Below are 12,104 nucleotides of genomic sequence, written 5' to 3' on the forward strand. Positions count from 1 at the left end.
GTCTAGATTCAAAAAGTATGTGCACCTCTGGGATAACGCCTTCTACAAAAGCTATTTGCAGTCAGGTGTTCCAATCAATGAGATGAGATTGGAGGTGCGGGTTGTAGAGGTGCCCTGTCCTATCAAGTCAGGTTACGGACAGAGCCTGCTCTTCTCAAGGAAGATTTGTTTATATGCACCATGCCTTGACCAAAACAACTTTTAGAGGACCTTAGAAGAAGAATTGTTAAGATGCATGAAGCTGGAAAAGGCTACAAAAGCATTTTGAAAGACCTGAGTGTTCATCAGCCCACGGTAAGAGAAATTGTCAAAAAATGGAAGAAATTCAGTACGGTTGCTACCCTCCCTAGGAGTGGGCATCCTGCAGTGATCACACCAAGAGCACAACATGCAAAGCTGAAGGAGGTGAACAAGAACACCAAGGTAACAGCGAACAACCTGCAGAAATCTCCAGAACTTGCTAAAGTTTCTGTTCATATTTCCACTATAAGAGAAAGACAGAACAGGAATGGTTTTCATGGAAGGACACCATGGAAGAGCCACTACTCTCCAAACACAAGAACATTGCTGCATGTCTTAAGTTTACAAAAGACCACCTGGATGTTCCACAATGCTTTGGGAGCAATAGTCTGTGGACAGATGAGACAGAAGTGGAACTTTCTGGCAGAAATGCACATTGCTATGCTTGGAGGAAAAAGGGCAGTGCACACCAACCCCAAAACCTCATCCCAACTGTGAAACATGGTGGAAGGAGCATCAGGGGTTTGGGGCTGATTTGCTGCCTCAGGGCCTGGACAGTTTACAATCATTGAGGAAACAGTGAATTCAAAATTGTATCGAGACATATTACAGGATAGCAATCTGTCACCTGAAGCTCACCTGAAAACCTGCCTCAGGAAGGACCTGGACTGATTGCAATTTGCCTCATGCCACAATAGGTCTACATCAGATGTGATTTCAATGGCTCTCCACACACCTGGACAATACAAAATTCTACGTCAGGATGCTGTTTATTGACTATAGCTCAGTACTAAACACCATCATTCCTACAATTCTGTTCGATTAAGTTACTTACTTACTTCAGTTCTGTACTTCCCTCTGCAACAGGATCCTCCACTTCCTAACTGGAAGACCATAATCTGTGTGATTGGAAATAACATCTCCACCTTGCTGACAATCAAGACTGGTGCACCTCAGGGGTGTGCTTAGCTCATTGTTCTACTCTCTCTACACCCTTGACTGTCTGGCTAGGCACAGTCCAAACACCATCTATAAATTTGCTGATGATACAACCATTGTTGGTAGAATCTCAGATGGTGACAAGAGGGCATTCAGGAGTGAGATGTACCAGCTAGATGAGTGGTGTCACAGCAACAATCTTCCACTCAGTGTCAGCAAGACTAAAGAACTGATTGTGGAGTTCAGGAAGAGTAAGATGAGGGACCACAAACCAATCCTCACAGTGGGATCAGAAACGGTAAGAGTGAGCAATTTCAAGTACCTGGGTGCCATTCTCTGAGGTCCTAACCTGGAGGCAACATACTGATGCAGCTATAAAGAAAGCAAGATAGATTTGTCAAAAACTTCTACAAATGTACTGTGGAGAGCATTCTGACTGGCTGCATCACTGTCTGGTATGGGGAAGGGGGGGGGGGCACAGGAGCTGCTGCACAAGATCGAAAGAAGTTGAAGAAATGTGTAAAATTAGTCAGCTGTATCATGGGTACCAGTCTCCATAGTATCCCTGACATCTTCAAGGAGCGGTGCCCTAGGAAGCCAGCGCCCACCATCAAGGATGTCCACCTCCCAGGACACACCATCTTCTCACTATTACCATCAGGAAGAAGGTACAGAAGCCTGAAGGCACACACTCAGTCGTTCAGGAACAGCTTCTACCCCTCTGCCATCTGATTCCTAAATGAAACCCACAAACACTACCTCACCACTTTTTAATTTGGTTTTTACATAACTTATTTGAACATAACTATTTACTATATATATAATATAACTCAGTTTTATCTATATTTATTATATATTTCATTATCTGCTGCCATAAAGTTAATGAATTTCACGACATATGTCAGTGATATTAAATTTGATTCTAATGGAAGTTGGATGATGCAATAAGACAATTATGCAAAACACAAGAGTAAAAACAACAGAATTGTTCAAAAAGAAGAATATTTGTGTTTTGGAATGGGTAAGTCAGAGTCCAGAATCCAACTGAAATGCTGTGGCATGACCTGAAAAGGGCTGTTTATGCAAGGTATCCCAAAAATATGGATGAATTGAAACAGCTTTGCATGGAAGAATGGTCTAAAATTCCTCCTCACCATTGTGCAAGTCTGATCAGCAGCTACAGTGGTGGGGGTTACTGCTTCTAAAGGGGGTTCTACTAGTTATTAAATACAAGGGTTCACACACTTTTTCCAGCTTGGACTCTGAATGTGTTCAATAAAGATATAAGAAGTTCAATTGCTTGGGTGTTACTAGTTGAGGCAGATTGTGTTTGTTTATTATTGTGACTTCGACGAAGATCAGACCACATTTTATGAGTAATTGATGCAGAAAATCAGTTAACTGCAAAAGGTGCAAACTGCGAACTTTTTCTTGCAACTGTGTACGACGGCAAGTTACAGAGCAAATACACATCTATTTAACTCCATAAGTCTATTATGTTCCCTTGTTCCTGAGAAATGAAGACACAAATAATGTTTCTGCACTTTATATTCTAATGATGTACTTCCGTTGATAATTTACAGCAAGTATTTATGCAGTGCAAATTAACATAACACAACAAAACTATTTTCTCAAAATTCATTTCAATACACAACTCTATTTCCTTACTGTCCCCGAAGTGGATTACGAAGTATTACAATTATTTTTAATAATTTCGCGTAGAGATTGCAAACTCAACACCCAACTTACTTGGGAATTGCTACTTTCCGAACAAGGATGCGCTCAAAACTGACGTCAGCGCGCATACGTCCCCCGACCGGTCATTAGCAACTAACGTATGGCGTGATGACGCAGTCGCAGGGCGGTGATGCCGGGTCAGGTTGGGGGTGGGGTTTTCCCATAGGTTTTAGGTTTAGTTTTCTCCTGTTAAGTCGTTCAGTGGGTTCACACAAATATTCCGGATTATAGGTAAGAAAGCTCGTTTATTGGTCTTGTGGAGTAGACTGTTTCGTTAATTTAAACCAACCAAGCCTCAGTGGCAACGCCGTGCTTGTGGAGGACGCCCGCGGTTCGGTGTCTCAGCCTACCATGATGACTGATTGACCCCGCCCTCCGCCGCCACTCATTGGCTGAGTGTCACTATTGTGCTCCGGTGATTGGCGGCTCCCACGGAAGTGAGGGGGGAGGAGTGGGGTGGAACCGGGCGAATGGCAGAAAGCGTGAAAAAAATTGTATCAGCTGCCTGCAAAATCCATTTAACAGTTTTATAAAAGGCCCATTTTGATAAGCATTGATGGTAAAGACACGTAATTTTCCGAAGATGATATTGTTTGATTTTGTGTGCCAGGGATTGAAAATGGTGCCGAACAACCTGTTGAAGTCTATATTTATTGTAGATCAGCGTTAACCATAAGTGGCGAGGTTTTCAGCCTCTTGTGTTTATGATTTGCTGAAAGTGGGTGCAGCAGAGCAGTTTCCTCAGAGCAAATGTTAAGACTTATCCTGGACAGGAATGTGGAAAATTTGGGCGCAGTGGTAACATAAATCAGAAGTGTATGCGGATGAAACTGGGGTGGAATGTGTTACATTCTGGGTAAATGTTGCATTAAGCCCACCCAACTCTGTATCCGTCCTGCCGGCCTTTCGGAGTAACAGTTGGGTTAATTGCCGCTATGCATTCACGCTTCACTTCCACTCGACGGTGAGCTGGTCACAGAACGGCTTGTGCGCATCATGATTAGAGGATCTCTGGTTTGGGTGTAGTCTTTTAAACATTAATATTTCGAGGCGGGTAAGGCTACTCCTCCCGCCTCCATTGGGCGCGTCACTGCTTCCTCCAGCACGTTTGGTTGGAGTTGTCGGAGGGTGGGGGGGTAGAGAAAGGAGAGGGCCCGGGTGTAGGGGGGGGCAGGCTTTAGCCATGCTCCCGACTCGCTGCAACAAATCCTCTCGCCGGGGGACCGGTAAGTATTTTCTTCAATTATTCGCCCTACACTTTAAATTGTATTTGTCCATCCCGAACGAGAGAGAAAAGATATATAAAAGCCCAGTGGTAAATGTGCGCCATGCACCGTGAGAAGGTCATCATCGTTCTTAGTGACGGACTGAATAAAGGATTCGCGGAAGCGACGTACAGAAGGGTTTGAGCCCGGCGGCCTAGTCCCCCTCTCCCCCATTAGGCCGCAGTAACAGCTCGTGTGCTTGGGGAGATGCAGTAACCACCGGTGATTTCAAATACGTCCGCATTATTACCAGGCAGGAAGCCACATTTCTGCAGTTCTTTATAGCTGCAATGTTCTTACAGACATTCGCATGTGTGTCCATTGAGCTGTCGAGCGTACGACATGTTGAAACCAGGTGAGAGTTCGCCTTGATTCCTATCCGACTACTGTAACCAGGCTTCAATAATGTCTAATTAGATTATTTTTCTAGGTGGTCTTCCTTTTGAAATGACCAAGGGTGGTGTGGGTGTAGTATGTTTAAATTTGGGTGAACAGATAAAACAGGATTTAGCCGTGTTCCAGAGGATCTTAAAATAGATGAGTATAAATATAGCACTCGAGTGCATCAGACATAATCTTACCGCCTTTAACGTGAAATCGATTACCGATCTTCCTTTTCGACTCATTGAAAGGAAAAGGAGAATCTCAGTTGAATTGTTTTAGTACAGCTATTGTATTAAGTCTTTTAAAATGCTACTGTTTTAGTCAGCATGATTTTCATCATTGCCTTGCTTTTTGGTCATTGGAATTAAATTCTGCCATTTATGAATAGCTCACTACCCTGTGGTATAGACTGGAACAGGTTAGTTGTGATTGGGAAGATGGGTAGGATGGATCCCATTTTTTTCCCTTTTTATGTTATGTTGTAATTGGTGTGCTGTATCAATCTGTGTAAAAGGAAACTTGCTGAATCCTGGTAGGATGGCATGCAGTAAAGCTTAGCTTTGTATCATGTATTTGTAAATATTTTATGGATTTGATATAGATTTTTCATATTGCCAATGGAACTACAAAATGTTGCATTGAGGAAATTAACCAGCATCTTACTCTGACCTGCTAAGTAAAAGGATGTTGTATGATCTTGAGGATGGTATGACAATGTTATTACTGAGAAAGAAGCTGGAAAGCTTTACAACCATTTGAAGTTACTGGAATATTGGAAAATTGTATTATACTGCATATTAAAAGGTGTTGCAGAAAATTTCTCTTTGGATTGCAGGTATTTTCCTGACAATTGGCTCAATGGTTACTCTGTGATTACTTCACATTTCGAGGTAATTGCAGATTATATTTACAATCCCCATGTGCACATTTTGTGTTCTGCTGTAACAATTGACATCAGTGTGCATAATAAAGCAATAATTTTAACACGTACCTATTATCTTGTGGCACTTCACAGAAAACAGTTAAAATGGAGAATAACCAAATATAGCCAAAAATACTTTAACACAGCAAAAGCAAATGTACTAAATGTTTGTAGAAAATTTATTTCAAATCATTAAATGTGCGAAAATGGATGAATTTTCCATTTTTGTCTTGAAATTTGATATGTCAATGCTTGTGCGTTTGTGTCCTAAAATATTTCTTTTGGATACATAAATGTTCAGTGCAAGTCATTGAATGGCCCAGTGGTCTCAATGAAGGGCAGTAAAAAGTGCATTGCAGTGACTTATGTGCACTTTATTTTCTGAAAACATAACTGTCCTCTGAGAACTAATGTTGCACACACCTGTCTGAAATGAGACGTGGTTTGCAAAGGGCTCATCATGGGTGTGAAACAGCAGTTGATCATTCCATGCAAAAGTATGATTAAATCAATGAGGTTTTTTCAAAATTGTATAATGTCTGCAAGGACATCCTGACTACCAAATCAAACACGGCAGTGTGGGCTGCTGTCTTTTGCATCAACTTGCTGTTGCCTATAAAATACCACAGCAGAATTGAATTTTATTTGTGTGTCTGAGGCAGGATTTCCCCTTGTAATCTGATGATTTGACATCATCTTGGAGGTCAACATTATTGATGACCAAGTATCGCAGTCCATTCGTTCCCATCTATAGATCTACAACTGAACCTTTGGCCTCTGGAGTGATGGCTCCTGATATTCTTTTGTGTCTTTTCAGAGGTTATTTTTTGGGCTTCACTCATGCCCTAAACCTTTAGTGCCTCGAATAAAATGAGAATATGTTGGGGAAAAGACAACAGATCAGCCAGTATCAGTGGAGAATATAGCAGACTTAATATTTCAGGTTAATAATCCTTCCTCAGAATTAGAAAGGTGAATATCAAACATTTTTTTAAGTTAAAAGATGGGGAGAAGAATATCTGCGATGGCACAGATATCTGGAATTGTTGAATTCATGATTGAGCTCCAATGGCTGCCGTGTGCCTCACTGGAAGATAAGGTGCTGTTCTCTAAATTTAAACTTTGAGCTTCATTGGAATTGTCTTTAATCTGCATTCCTTCCTCTCCCTCTTCATATTCTCAATGAATTTTTGCTGATAATTCCACCATATTCATTGCTCAAAATATTTTATTTTCAAGTATTTGAGCCAGCAACTTTGTGTCACTTTTCACAAGGCCAAACAGTAGTTCACATATCTCTTGCTCATCTCAGTTGTGAATCTTTGGAAGTCTTTCCCCAATGGAGTGATCGATGTAGAGTTATGAAGTGCACTTAAAACTGTGGTAAATTTCTGGACTACAATGGAATTGAGGATTGAGTTCTGTTGGAAAATGAAATTGAGGCCAAAGATGTTATCATGTATGTGGAGTAGTCATGAGCTAGCATATTTGTTATCTATTATACTCTTGGCCATTAAAGCATTTTACTGTTGTCAGTTCTTAATTTTATTTAAACTTGAGCCCTATAAAAAATTGAATACTGCTTGCACAGCTGAATGCTCTACTGCTTGAAGGCAGAATACAAGAAACTGCCAACGATGATTCTTCACTGACATCCAAATCATGGCATATTATATCAATTCATTTTATACTATCACTACTGCACTTTGTAAATGTTTAATTTGGTGATGAATCACTGCAAGTGTTGTAACCGAGTTATTTTAAGCACTCATTGTAGTCTTCCTTTGGTCAAAAGCTACAGAGGTCCTTGATTTGCTTAATTTTCTGAGATTATTTGAAGATTATTGACACAAGCGTTTTATTTTGCTTCTTGGTCTTTCATTTACGTTCTTCACATGTGTTTCAAAATACAGATGTAGAGTGAAATATGAAAAATAGAATGGTATGGTAAAAGATAAAATCTTGCATACAAGTAGTGTTGACTGCAGTCTTTATGCAATTTTGCATTTTCGTGCTCTGCACACCAGATTCATGAGGTTCACACCAGAGAGAAGTATCTAAAATTGAGTGATGAAATACTAATTTCCACTGCAGCACAGTCTAGGAGATAATTGAATGTTTGTCCCTACTGTTTCGTTAACTCCCTATTCACATTATTTACTCCTGATGTTGAGACTATAACAAGAGTTCAGTAATTTAAAATCGTAATAATTTTATAGTCAAGAGAAACAGCAACAAAATGCTGGAGACATTTAGCAGATAAAATTACATCGGAAGAAAAACGTTGAGATATTAGTTTAACAATTATTCATTCATATCTATGTCTTCAATTTGAAACATTAATTCTGTTTCTTTTTACAAATTGATGCTGGATTCCAGGAGACGAAATTTCTAGAGTGCCTGTGAGCTGGCTTTTAGAGCAGCTCATGGTTGAGCCCACTACAGGATTAGCTATTGGAATTGATTGGAGAACTTAAGGTAAAAGAACCATTAGGGGAAAGTGACATAATATGATAGAATTCACCCTGCAATTTGAGAAGAAGCTAAAAGTCAGATGTTTGAGTATTACAGTGGAGTAAAGGAATTACAGAAATATGAGAGAAGTTAGCCAGAATTGATTGGAAAAGAACACTGGCAGGGATGAGGGCAGAGCAGCAATAGCTGGAAATTCTGGAAGCACTTTGGAAGGCCAAAGAAGTAGTAATATTCTAAAGGCAAGATGACACAACTGTGGCTAATGAGAAGTCAAAGCCGACGTAAAAGCCAAAGAGGGCATATAATAAAACGAAAATTAGTGGGAAGTTAGAGGATTGGGAAGCTTTTAAAAACCGGTGGAAGGCAATGAAAAAAAGTCAGTAAGGTAAAGGTGGAGTTTGGAAGTAAGCTACTTGATAATATTAAAGGGGTACCAAAAGTTTCTTCAGATACGTGAAGCGTAAAAGAGAGGCATGAGTGGATATTGAACCACTGGAAAACGAGCTGGAGAGGTAGTAATGGGGGAGGGCATGATGAAATAGTGGACGAACTGAATAAGTATTTTGTATCAGTCTTTGCAGTGGAAGACACTAGCAGTTTGGTGGAAGTTCCAGGTATCAGGTATCCTGCACACTCCAGAGTTCTGAAAGAGGTGGCTGAAGAGATCATGGAGGCATTAGTAATGATCTCAGAAGAATCACTAGATTCTGGAATGGTTCTTGGAGTCTGGAACATTGCAAATGTCACTTCACTCTTCAAGAAGGAAGAGGAGCAAAAGGGGGGAAACCATAGGCCAATTAGTCTGAACTGTAGTTGGAAAGATGTTGGAGTCGATTATTAAGGATACTTGGAGGCACATGATTGAATAAGACATAGTCTGCATGGTTTCAGTGGGCAATCTTGCCTGACAAATCTGTTGGAATTCTTTGAAGAAATAACGAGCAGCTGATAGACAAACGAGAATTAGTAGATGATGTGTACTTGGATTTTCAGAAGGCCTTTGACAAAGTGCCATATATGAAGTTGCTTAACAAGCTCTGAGCACATGGTATTGCAGGAACAATTCCAGCTTGGATAAAAAACAGTGGCTGATTGGCAGGAGGCAAATAGTGGGAATAAAGGAAGCCTTTTCTGATTGGCTGCCAATGACTAGTGTTCCATGAAGGTTTGTGTTGGGACTGATTCTTTTTACGTTATATGTCAATGATTTGGGTGATGAAATTGGCTTTGTTGCAATGTTTACAGATATGAAGCTAGATAGGTAGGTAGTTTTGAGGAAGTAGAGAGGCTACAGAAGGATTTGGACAGATTAGGAGAATGGCAAATAAGTGGCAGATGGAATATAGTGTCAGGGGAGTGTATGGTATAAGAAATGAAAGGGTTGACTATTTTCTAAGTGGAGAGAAAATACAAAAACTTGAAGCGCAACGAGACTTGGGAGTCCTTGTGCAGGATTCCCTAAAGGTTAATTTGCAGGTTGAGTCTGGTGAGGAAGGCAAGTGTGATTATGGCATTTATTTCAAGAGGACTAGAATGTACAACAAGGATGTAATGTTGAGACTTTATAAAGCACTGGTGAGGCCTCGTTTTGGAGTATTGTGAGCAGTTTTGGCCCCTTAGGAAGAATATGCTGAAACTGGTGAAAGGAGGCTCGTGAAAATTATTCCAAGAATGAGTGGTTCATCATGTGAAGAGCTTTTGATGGCTCTGGGCCTATATTAACTAGAATTCTGAAGAATGATGTGATGTTATTGAAACCTATCAAATGGCGAAAGGCGTGGATAGAGTGGATGTGGAGAGGGTGTTTCCTGTGATGGGACGGTAAGACCAGAGGATACGGTCTTAGAATAGAAGGGTATCATTTTAGGAGATGAGGAATTTCTTTAGCCATAGAGTAGTGGATCTGTGAAATTCTTTGCCACAGGCAGCTGTGGAGGCCAAGTCTTTATGTATAATTAAGACAGGGTGATAGATTCTTGATTGGTCAGAGCATGAAGAAATAAAGGGAGCAGGAAGGAGACTGGGGCTGAGAGGAAAATTGGATCAGCCTGATAAAATTGTGGAGCAGACTTGATGGTCCAAGTAGCTTCATTCTGCTCCTTTATGGTCTCAATGTTGCCTGACTTGCTGAGTCAATTTTTCTGCATCTGCAAATTTATTAAAATTTAAAGGAAGGGGAAATTTTGGAGAATTGTATGCTATGCTATTGAGTGGTGGAGTCAGAAAACACAGGATCTTGTCTTGTATTCTACTATGATGTAATCCCTCTTCACCTTGTCTGTTCTTAATCCTACCATTTGTATCCTAAACCAAATTACAGTTGTCTGTGCTTGGTCTCTGTGAATTCCAGACAAAATTCTTTAGATGTCCAGAGTTTCTGAAGTTATGGTCAATATTTTTTTTTCTGCTTCTGTACCTTCAGGCTTTGTTATTTAATTGCTTCCAATATTACTTCAGTGAGTGAGAAAGGAAAATACTGTGCCTTATTTCAGCCTAAATTTTAGGGATGATAAATTTTCTCATGAACACCCATGTCATTATTAGAAATATAGTGACTAGGTAAATGTCATCTTGTGACTTTCAGATTGCAGGATACTTAGGTTTTTATTTAATAATTGCAATTGGAAACTACAACTTTTAAATGTTTCTTTTCTTGAACTGTAATTGATTGCAGCCTGTAATTTCCACTTTGATGTTTTTTTTTGGCCAAATGAGCAATCTGGTGCTTTTGCCATCTCTTGGGAATCTGATGAGGTTGAGATCTGAGTTTACTGCCATCATTTCCTAATGGTAGAATGCAAACCCATGGTCAGCTCCATTACTTCTCACTGATTAAAGCATCAAACCAGATTAAAATCGAGGATGAGCATGGAAGGCGGGCAGGTGTTCAGTGTCATCTGCCTGTGTTTGACGTTTGAGCTGTCTCCCTCTCACTGCCACTGGAGAAGGTGTAGGTTTGACAGCTCATGGCTGTGGGTCTCTTACAGTGTCTCTGCAGTTTGATGTTGTGTTATTTGCTGGCTTTTTGGTGCTTTAGTAATTTGCTCTTTTTGTCACACGTTGGCTGTTTGAAGTTTTCTTTACATGGGTTCAGTGGTGTTTCATTGCCAGCAGAAGGACAAATCTCAGGGTTGTATACTGTAACCAAACTTTGAACATAAATGTACTTTGAAACTTTGGTTATTGTTTAGGAAATGACTGCATTTGCCATACTGGTTTAAACAGGCAAGGAGGGTAGAAATGAAAATGGTTTGCATTCCGATTAAACAGAGTAGTTTGTATATGTAGTCACAAACCTAACACATTAAGCCTCAATTGTCCAATTTGCAAAAGAAGCAGAGTTCATCTTTTATGTATATCTTAGTCTTTTTCATGATGATTTTTTTGTGTTTGTAATGGAGATTGCTGATGCAAGCTTGTTGAGTTTTAATTGCATCCTCCAATGATGGTAGCATTGTCAGGATGGAGTAATTACAGACTGATGAGTTTGTATATGTGTTTATTATTGCAAGTGTGGGAATAAAACTTAATAAAATATGAACATTAGGGTGGTTGCGATGGGAATTTGGTGTCAATTATCACTTGGTTTTCAACTATGCCTTGCTTGTATTACACACCTGCCTTGTTTTGAATCCTATTGTGTATTGCTGTAAGCATCCTACATGTAAATTGCATCATGCACATAAATGTATGACAGTGAAAATAAAGATGTCTTTTAAGATTAGCATTTATAGCCATGCATTAGCTTTGTTTCTCATTTCTCTGCCTTTTGCTGGTTTTAGATAATATTTTCAGTTGTGATTAGTCAGGTGTCTTGCAAATACAAACAATTGTAGGAAGCATCATTCCAATAATGAATTTTTAAAGCCATCCCTCAAAGTGGATGAGACCAGAATGTTAATGTGAAATCATGTGGGTTATCACCCTGCTTGTAACCTGGGCTCTGTAAATAGCGCACTTGCCTTCTAGACAGAAATTTGTAGATTCAAGCAGGTTTTGTCTGACTCAAGCACAAAATGAACTGTTATGCCTTGGTGATGCTCTGCATGGTGTTGGAAGTGACCATCTTTACATGAAACATTAAAATCCAGCTATGCTTGTTGTGGTACTGTGGGGATTAATCAAAGAGAAGAGTTGTCCTG

General features: G+C 39.9%; 1 protein-coding gene across 15 annotated transcripts in view; it reads left to right on the top strand.

Annotated features, from left to right (window-relative positions):
- The first annotated feature begins 3,028 nt into the window (after positions 1–3,028).
- The window catches only part of LOC132394280 (R3H domain-containing protein 1-like), a 153,393-nt gene continuing 144,317 nt past the window's right edge, over positions 3,029–12,104 (top strand). For 11 of the 15 annotated variants that reach the window (XM_059970213.1, XM_059970225.1, XM_059970218.1 and 8 more), the window contains exon 1: positions 4,002–4,142. The gene's annotated coding sequence lies outside the window, so the exon portion shown is untranslated. Of the gene's footprint in view, positions 3,148–4,001; positions 4,143–4,515; positions 4,537–12,104 lie in introns of those variants that run through there. The other 4 variants (XM_059970214.1, XM_059970217.1, XM_059970216.1 and 1 more) reach the window with 4 other exon arrangements.

The sequence above is a fragment of the Hypanus sabinus genome, chromosome 5, assembly GCF_030144855.1.
Source record: "Hypanus sabinus isolate sHypSab1 chromosome 5, sHypSab1.hap1, whole genome shotgun sequence".
NCBI lineage: Eukaryota > Metazoa > Chordata > Chondrichthyes > Myliobatiformes > Dasyatidae > Hypanus > Hypanus sabinus.